The sequence below is a fragment of the Helianthus annuus genome, chromosome 11, assembly GCF_002127325.2.
Source record: "Helianthus annuus cultivar XRQ/B chromosome 11, HanXRQr2.0-SUNRISE, whole genome shotgun sequence".
Classification (NCBI taxonomy): Eukaryota; Viridiplantae; Streptophyta; class Magnoliopsida; order Asterales; family Asteraceae; genus Helianthus; species Helianthus annuus.
Window position 1 is genome coordinate 31102519 of NC_035443.2, and position 9888 is coordinate 31112406.

A 9888-nucleotide genomic window follows, 5' to 3' on the forward strand; every position below is an offset into this window, starting at 1 on the left:
CAACGCAATTTCTCCGGTTTATAGATAAAGCGCGGGTCGAACAAGAAATTTAGTCGAGAGTTTGCGGTTTTCACACCTAATCTCGACCTAATCACTCGTTCACTTGAAAGTAGTGTGCAGTGATAGTGTAAGGCGAGAATAGCGAGATATAGCAAGTCGGTCTGTTGGTACTTAACTATAGACTAGGTCGTTTCTAAGACATCGACCCGGACTAGGTCGAGTCTTGCCTAATTCCCTATAGTTATGGCTCTGATACCAGATCTGTCACACCCCAACCGATGGTGGAAACATCGGGGCGCGGCACTGAGCGAAACAGATTGTTCAAGAGAAATTCCATAACAACTACAATACCGAATGGTTAACATCACGTCCCATACCGTAACCCATCAAGCAAAATAAGTTATTATAGACAGCGATATCTCAAAACAAATGACATGTTCCTACAACTCAGATTTAAATAAATAAAATAAATTGTCTTTGTTTGTTTCTAGACTCCACCCTACTCGATTCCACAAAAGCAGGTAAAACACAGCGTCCTAACAGATAGCATCCTAAACACCTGTCACATACGTAAAAGTAAAGGTCAATACACATAGTGTAAAGGTGAGCCTACAAGTTTAATAGATATAATAGAGTTCAAAATCGTTTACGCATAACCAGCATGCAACATGTATAAAGTGAAGGCAAGTAGGTTATCGACAGAGAAATATTCACAGACGTGACTGTGAGTTGTAGAATGCGCAACACATATCCTCACTGGGACACGTGAAGTAAAGCCCTTAACAACCCCTGTCCACAACAGGTGCTGAGTCCAAACTATAGTACTATCGTTGCTAAGGTGTCAGGCAACAATCACTGTGTTAACATAACATACAAGCATTCATCGAATAACAAATAGCATGCAATAACGGTTAGCGTATAAGTAGTGTTTGCGTTGTTTGTCGATTGTGATTTAAAATAACTAACGTATGTCACACCTAAAAGTGCATAAAGCAAAAAGGGATCGAGTATACTCACATATTGTGCTTAACAAGTAAACACTTGTTGGTGCAAACGTCTGTCGACTTCGTCTTGTATCGAGTCTAGTACTAGATATGTTAGATCAGGGCTCGTTGTACGAGAAAATAGGAAGTTTTAGGTTGAATTTGTTCTGATTCCGCTTGAAACTGTCATGAGACACTTTCAAGCGAAATCAGTTTGTTGTGATTCCGCTTGAACTGTCTCATGACACTTTCAAGCGAAACCCCTTCCTCTATAAATACCTTCCAAGCGGATTCATTTGTAACATTTTTTCCTAGTTTCCGGTACCGAACTGCTGCCGAAGTGCTGTTTGACTATAATTAGTGTGAAATCAATATACAAGGCAAATTTAAGTAAAACAAGCTGTTTTTCAAGTCCGTTTCTTAGTTTCCGCCTCTGAAATGGATAAGTGCTCTTCTGATCGACTCGTTAGGTCGTTTCACGATCCTACAAGTGGTATCAGAGCTCAGGAGGAGGAGTTCTTGCCAAAAACAGCCATATTTCTTACTTCTACAGCTTCTTTCTTCATTAGATCAAATTTTAACGGTCAAAATCGGCTAAATTTCTCACAGTTTGTGTAAAAGTGCATATTAACAAAGCCTTGAAAGTATCAGATTAAAATTCAGACTAAAAATGGGAGAATTGGACCTTCGAAGTGATTCTGCTTGAACGTATACCTTGTGATTCCGCTTGAACTTGGTATATCGCTTGACTGATTCCGCTCCAAAATACCTGATTCCGCTCCAAATCAGATATTCTGCTCGAAAACATGGGTTCCGCTTCAACATTTGCAGTGTTTCCGCTCCAAAGTACTGATTCCGCTCCAAGCTATTTCGCTTGAACTTAGTGTTTTGGTATTCCACTTGAACTTCAACTTGAGATTCCGCTTAAAATTTAAGACAGTCATTCCGCTTGAAAAGGGTTCCGCTTGAAACTTGATTTTTGTGAAATTGTTTTTCCAAATCATGACTGAGGAATTCTACAATGCATTCGCGACACCGGTTGCTCCAGTTACTGCTACTGAAACGTTGTACAATGAAAATGAGACTGGAACTTATCAGAAACCACCAAAGCTCATGTATATTGAAGATTTTCAGGGTTGGAAAAATCGATTCGAGAACTAGGTGCAAGCTTACAAATTTGATGCATGGTGTTCACTGCTGAAAGATTACGAGAGACCAAAGAATGAACATGGGATTGAAAAAGCTATTGTTGACTATTCAGAAAGTGACAAGTTAAAATTTACAAGTGAGAAAATGATGATCAGTATTCTGCAACAAGCGATAAAGGAAGATATCTTTATTTTGCTTTAACATTATGGTACAGCTAGATCAATTTGGGAGGCTTTGATTCAGAAATTTAGAGGAAGTGCAGATATGATCAAAAACAAAAGGGCATTATTGAAGAAATCGTTTGATATGTTTACAGCTTTTGATCATGAAACAACAAAGCAGACCATTGATAGATATTACCATATGGTATTAGAAATGGGAAGATTGGACATTAAGAAAGAGGATGATGAGTGGGTGGACAAACTAGCTGAGGCTTTACCACAGAATAAGTGGGGAACTTATTTGATGATTGTTAAACTAATGAGAAAATCCGAGAGTATGAATCTGGCACAATTCATTCAGAAAATTGAAGAACAAGAGCTGGATATTCAAAAGACAGGTATCATGACAAATCCAAATGCTAAACAGGATGTAAGTTTGTACTACCGAGGGAACAAGTTTGAGGCTACCCCCAGCCAAAGTCCAAAAATTAGTACTGCTTTTAGTGCTGATGGTTCTTCAAGTCCAAATGTTAGTACTACAACTAATAGTGGTGGATATTCTTCATCATTCTCAAGTTTTGATCCAAGCAGCTCAACATCAAGTCCTCAACGGCAGAATTCTACAAATCTTCAATGCAATGTGACTTTGAACATTCAGAATGGTCAAAATCTGTCTCCTGAAGTGGCTAAGCAACACATGGCATCTCTTGTCGCCATGTTAGAATCATATGAAAGTTTAGTTGCAGGAAGAATTGGTAATCCAATGCTTACAAAAGAAGATTATGACCAGATTGATGCCGAGGAACTCGAGTTGATGGATGTGAAGTGGTGTTTAGCTAGTGCATGTAGAAGAGCTGAAAAATTTCAACAAATCACTGGCAGAGATGGTTTTCGTGATTTGGCAAATTCGGCATTAGGTTTTGACAAGTCTAAAGTTACCTGTTTCCGGTGCAAAGGAAAAGGTCATTTTAAACGAGAATGTAAAAATCAAGAAGCAATCGGGAATCAAGAAAAGAACAATTATTATCAGAAATCAATTTTTCATCAGATTGAGCAACAACCATCATCTTCTAGTGCCATTGACAATGGAAAGAAGAAAGCTTTATTCATTCATCAATATGATGAAAAGGTTGCAGAGGGTTTTAGTTGGGACAAATACATACCTGGTTCAGCTCTTGTTGCCCGAGTTCTGGAAGATGAAGTTAGTCAGAAAAGAATTCCGATTTTTCCAGATCTAGGAAGTGACATTGATACTGATGATGAGGAAGAATATATTAACAAATGTAGAAAAAGCATTGATCCTGACAGTTTTAATTTTTTCTATGCAGATAAAGTTGAGATGCTGAATCAAAAGAAGATTGACAGATTGAAGAGAGAGCTGGAAGCAGCAAAGTTACTAGCTGATAAAAAGGCAAAGACAGAAGTTGAAGAAACAAAAGTTGAAGCAGTGACTGAGAATGTAATAGAGAAACTCGTTGAAGTAGTGAAAGTGGTAGAGAAAATAGTTTAAGTTGATAAATTTGTCGAAGTAGAGAAGATTGTCGAAACTGAAAAAATTGTTAAAGTTGAAAAGACTATTGAGATTGAGAAGATAGTTGAAAAAGTGGTTGAAGTTGAAAAACCATGTTTGAAATGCTCAGAATCTTGCAAAGTTTGTGAAGAGAAAGACAAAAAGATTGTTGAATTTGAGAAGATAAAAGAAGATTTACTGTCTGATGTGAAGTATGTGAAAGAGTCGTATGATGTGTTGAACAGAACAGTTGATAGTCTGAAAAGGACAAATTCAGAAATCGAAAAAGAAAATGACAAAATGAGCGCAACATTAATGACAAAGCAGAGCGTCATCAATGATTATATTAAAGACTGTGCTAAGCTGAAGCAGGAGTTGGAACTTGAAAAGATTGAGAGTGAAAGGATTAAACGATTACTATTAAGTTATACTACTTGTGATTATTTGATTGATCGTGTTTATCCTACTGTTGCAGGTCTTGAGGCTTTCAAGAAGGAAAAGACAGAAGATACTGATACTGGTAAGAAACCAAGTGTCAAGTATAACAGATGTCCGCCTCCTGTCTTTGAGAGTTATTCTCCCAGGAAACCAAATGAGGAGCAAGTAGACAAGGCTCTAAACATCAAATTAAAGTCTGAAATCATTGATGAATTACCAAAGAATATTGATGTTACATTCACAGCGTCTGACACTGATCACGAGTCTGAGTTAGTAAAGAAAGTTGTCGATCAGGTGTTGGATATGGATGAAGGGTCAAAGTCGGAGTCTAAGTCAGATAGTTCGAGTTCGTCTGAGAAGAGTTCGAGTTCACCGGTCAAGAGGGTTTACAATAAGGAATTTTTACTATCAAAATCTAATTTGAATGATGAATTAGTCAAAATAGCTTATATTCTGAAAGATTCAGACAAATTATATTCTAATGATGAATTTTCAATAAGAAGTGTAAAAACTGAAATGATCAAACATGTTTTCAAATTAACAGAAATTAATATTTCTGAAATAAAAGATTTAAATCTTAATGGAAAACCTAACAAGTACACTTCTTCAAGAACTCAACAAAGAGTTAACAGGAAAATGGGTTACGGATGTGGTTATGGTTTTCAAAAGAAACCAAACCATAATGGTAATCTCAAAAAGAAAGGTCTTGGTTATAATTCTCCCAAAAATTATAAAAATCAGAAAACTCATAAACCAAATACAAAATTTGTTGCAGGTGGAAGTTCTGAGGATGAACAGAAGAAACCATTCTGGAAGCAGTCGAATCAAGAGTTTCTTGCTGAAGTCAAGAAAAATGTGAGAAAGTTCGCTCAGAGAGTTGACAGAAGAACCTGTTTCAAATGCCAAGAAGTTGGTCACATAGCTTGGAATTGCCCCAAGTCCAACTACCAAGAACAGGGAGTTTCTTCTAACTTTGTTTCAAGAAGAAAATGTGTTGATGAACAGAAACAATCAACTGAGAAACTTAAAATGAAAATTTCTAATTCTGAAAAAGATGAAAGTTCAAAATGGTTTTATAAAAGAAAAGGTGATATGAACAAGCAAAAATGGGTGGTTAAATCTAAGAGTAATTCTGACAATAAATCTGATTCCATAAAATCAGAGGAGTCTTTGGTTGAGAAAAAGATTGTGAATTCCGTTCCAGTAGTGAATGATGAGAATTTTCCTTCATTATCAAAGGAAAATTTGAAGAAGAAAGTTGGTAAGATTGAGATCTCAAATCAATTCTTCGCTGATAAGGGAGAATTTGAGATTGAGAAGGCTTTCAATGGGAAAGTCAAACATATTTTTGGTAAGATGGTTGACAGGAAGGTAAAAGGTGCCAAAGAGTTTTATAAATCAAAATGTTGGTAGGATAGATGTGTACCAAAATCACCCAAGGCTGGTCAGGCTTCGGTGGACATAATGTTTGAGTAAACACCTGACTTGCCGGAGCTCCCAGGTTGGTAAGAGTGGAGCAGGAATCGGCATCTTTCTTCAAACAGTTTTAATTGTGTCTACTTCCCAAGTGGTACAGAGGTTTATTCTGTCAGAGTGATTAATCAAGGTTATTAATTTGAACTTGATGTAATCCTCATGCAAGTGATTAAAAGCAAAGTGATGTGATGACCCCAACCTACTAGTGGTTACAACACAACTTATTTTCCGGAAAAACCATTTTGATTAAAACAAACTTAAGTGTTTTGAAATCTAAATGGGAAAATAGTTTGTTGAGAGGGGGAGTTCTGATTGTTTATGCCGAGTGAATGGCGAATTGAAGCAATTCAATATTAGTTGTCATGTTTCTTGTATAGTTTGTTTTCAAAATTTGTTCTACAAAGTGGGTCAAGAGCTCAGTTTGTTCTCAAAAATCCAAAAACATTAGAAATTTTGAAAAAGGCAAAAACATGATAAAAGAAAATGAGTTTTGTTGAATAAAAGAGGAAATGATAGTACATCAGCGGACGGTCACAGCATGGTAAAGAAATGTAAAGTAAAAAATGTGATAAACGGTCTCACTGATGATATGCCAGTAGGTTTCTGCACATTTAGTAAATTGTGTCGAGATATAAACCTAATTTCAAACTTGCTTAATTTGTGGGTAACATCTCTTGGATATATGGGTAACCCCCAAAATCTTGTTTGAAAGGTCCCTATTTCTGAAATACTAGGTCTTTATGCTTAGTGATATCTGGTGTATTATCCCGGGACTTCTGCTGAATGAAAATTCTGACCTAGACTCCGTATAATACTTTCTGCATTGCTTGAAATATAGCTCACCCTCAGCAAAAATGATGAAACAATAAAATTGATAATCATTGCTGTTGAAGAAAAGATCCTCTAAAGGGGACACACCAAAAGTCGAACCGTCATCTCTCTGCTGAACGGAAGTTCTGACCTGAGCTCTCACGGTTTCGCATCTAACCCCTTACAGATATCATCTAGGTATACTCACCTGTAAGACTGAATATTGGGATCTGGATACGGGAGTATATTCAAGAGATGGGACACGCGAATAAGTTGAAGTGCTTAAAACATTAATCTCGTATCTCGAAACAGTTGAACTTTGTGTGAAAATTTAAAGTGGACCAATATACTGACAATCTAGGTGAATCGTTTAGAACTTAAAATGTTTAAAGCTTAACGGTGTTGGTGATTTGTCTCAAAAACTGATATAATCCTCTTACACAAACTCACAAAAAATATTATATGTAAATATTTCTTTTCTGCATTTCATTTATGTTATTTTAAAAAAATAAAAATAAAAATAAAAATAAAAATAAATTCAAAAAGATTTTCGGTGTGTTTTAGCATAAATTTTGAAAAATTCAAAAAGATTTTAGACAATTGATGTTGAAACGTTGTTTTTCAAAATTTCGAGTGCTAAACATGACGAACAGGTTTGGGAGTGTGTGTTTTTAGAAAGAAAATGGTATTCATACAAGTGGTTCATTGGAGTCTTACATGATAAATTTTTTTATTCAGATTGAGTCTATAAGTGATTTGCAGGGTCTCTATCTTTATTGTATCTTATCTTTGATGAAACTTATGTTTTGGGTAGAGTATATGCAGGTGAGCCAGGTTGAGATACCTGAACCTGTGAGTATGTAAACTAAAAGTGGCCAGACTACGATCCCATCACAAGTTGAGGGGGAGTCTGAATGACAAAGGGTCAAGTTCTGATCATGAAGAAGATGATGCTGATAATCTTAAGGAATCAAGAGATCTGATCAAGAGAATTAGAAAGCTCAAGAGCCAGAATAAGATCCTGGAAGTTAGACTAGTGCTGATTGAAAGAGTAAAGCCCAAAGACTGATAAAGACTGAAGACATTGAAGACTCGACACTGGAGACTCGTCAACATCCGAGGGGGAGTCTGTTGGTGCAAACGTCTGTCGACTTCGTCTTGTATCGAGTCTAGTACTAGATATGTTAGATCAGGGCTTGTTGTACAAGAAAATTGGAAGTTTTAGGTTGAATTTGTTCTGATTCCGCTCGAAGAGGTGATTCCGCTTGAAACTGTCATGAGACACTTTCAAGCGAAATCAGTTTGTTGTGATTCCACTTGAACTGTCTCATGACACTTTTAAGCGGAACCCCTTCCTCTATAAATACCTTCCAAGCGGATTCATTTGTAACATTTTTTCCTAGTTTCTGGTACCGAACTGCTGCCGAAGTGCTGTTTGACTATAATCAGTGTGAAATCAATATACAAGGCAAATTTAAGTAAAACAAGTTGTTTTTCAAGTCCGTTTCTTAGTTTCCGCCTCTGAAACGGAAAAGTGCTCTTCTGATCGACTCGTTAGGTCGTTTCATGATCCTACAACACTATCTTGGATTGAAGGGAGCGCTGGAAGAGATTAGCCTGAACAGTTAACGATAGTATAAACGATAAGCGACGCATAAAACGGTGCAAAGTTGATATGTGTCGGATCGTAATCCGATCGGATGGCAATCCGATCGGGTGGCCTGTCGATCGGATGTCAATCCGTTCGGATGGTCCTCCGATCGGATGGCCATTCGATTGGATTGACACCTCGTGTGGTGAAGATGTGTTTGTGTAAGATGGTTTGCCTTTTAAAGTTTTCATTGTAGCATTTTGAAAACAGAGAAGTATCTCTACCTTTCAGGTTGGTCGATCGGGCGATGATCCGTTCGGCGAGGTATTTCTCAGAGAACAAGTTCACAGCAGTGTCGTTCGATCGGATGGCAATCCGATCGGACGGTAATCCGTTCGATGTTTAAAACGTAGAAAGAGTTTGAAAATAAAGGTTTAAGTGTGGGACCAAGGTGCAAGCCGATCGGACGGCAATCCGTCCTGTTGGACTGATCGTCTTGACACTTGGTTGTTTTGGTAGTTTGCGGTTTTGATCGAGACGATGTGATACGTGCTAAACAACAGAACCTTGTCAAGACATAAGTGATCCGATCGGACAGGAATCACCCTAGTCCGGTCAGTCAGTGGTTCGAGCCATTGGTTCATGCTTAACCTGAAACCGGTTGTCTCTTTGATAGAAACCAGATCTAGAACCAACACATTACTAAGAATGAGTAGAAGATCAGAACTAGTTCTTATTCTATCGGTTTTGAGTGCATTGAGTGCAAAAGAGTTGAAAGAAAGTTAGAAAACCATCTTTCAATCCTTTACACCATGGATATGTTCAGATCTATGCAAGATCTTTGTTCATTCATGTGGAAATCGTCCAGATCTAAGTTGTTCTTGATGGATTGAAGCCAAAACATGAAGTTCATAAGAACTCCATGATGACATCACCCTAGAACACCTCAAATCTATTGATTTCACGGTTAAAAGTTAAGATTCAAAAGAGAGAATGATGTAGAAGTGTGTGTAGATCATAGAAGTACAAGATTTAGGTTGAAAACTTACAAGAATCGCGAGAAATCGAGAGAAAGAAGGGCTGAAGCGAGCTGGGTTGAGTGAGAGCTGTCACATCAACTGATGTGACATATGAAGGATATTTATAGGGTTTCCCAAAAAGGAAAGTGCCTAAGGTCGAGTGGGTCACCGATCGGATGGTTGTCCGATCGGTGACCATCCGATCGAGTGGTTCCGACGATTTGAGTTTTGGTGTTTCGTTTCGTGCATTGGGTTTTGCGATGTGTTCGATCGTGTTCGCGGTGCGATAGTATTATCCATTAATCCCAACTACTATATCTAACATACAATCATCAAGTTAGTTAGGATGATTACACTTGCGTTTAGCGTTTGCGATTCGATTGCGATAAAGTTGCGATTACGTTTTGATTAATCACCACAACATAAACATAATTAAACATGCACAAGTAACACATAAAAGACACACACACGTAAAACAATATCCAGAATGCATAATTCGGGTTGCGAATGCGATTGCGATGCGACAAGCGATAAGCGATAAACACGCGATAAATATCAATTAAACCTCGATTATTAACAAGTACTCCACATAAAATAGCTAATGCAATAAAATAAATAGCTTATCTACAAGTCAAAGAAGTCAAAACAGGAGTTGAGCAAGGAGTGACAGATCGCAATTAGCAATATTTTCTTCCTTTGACTTCAATCTTGACTTTGACTTTGACTTTCGAAACACGGGGTGTTACACACA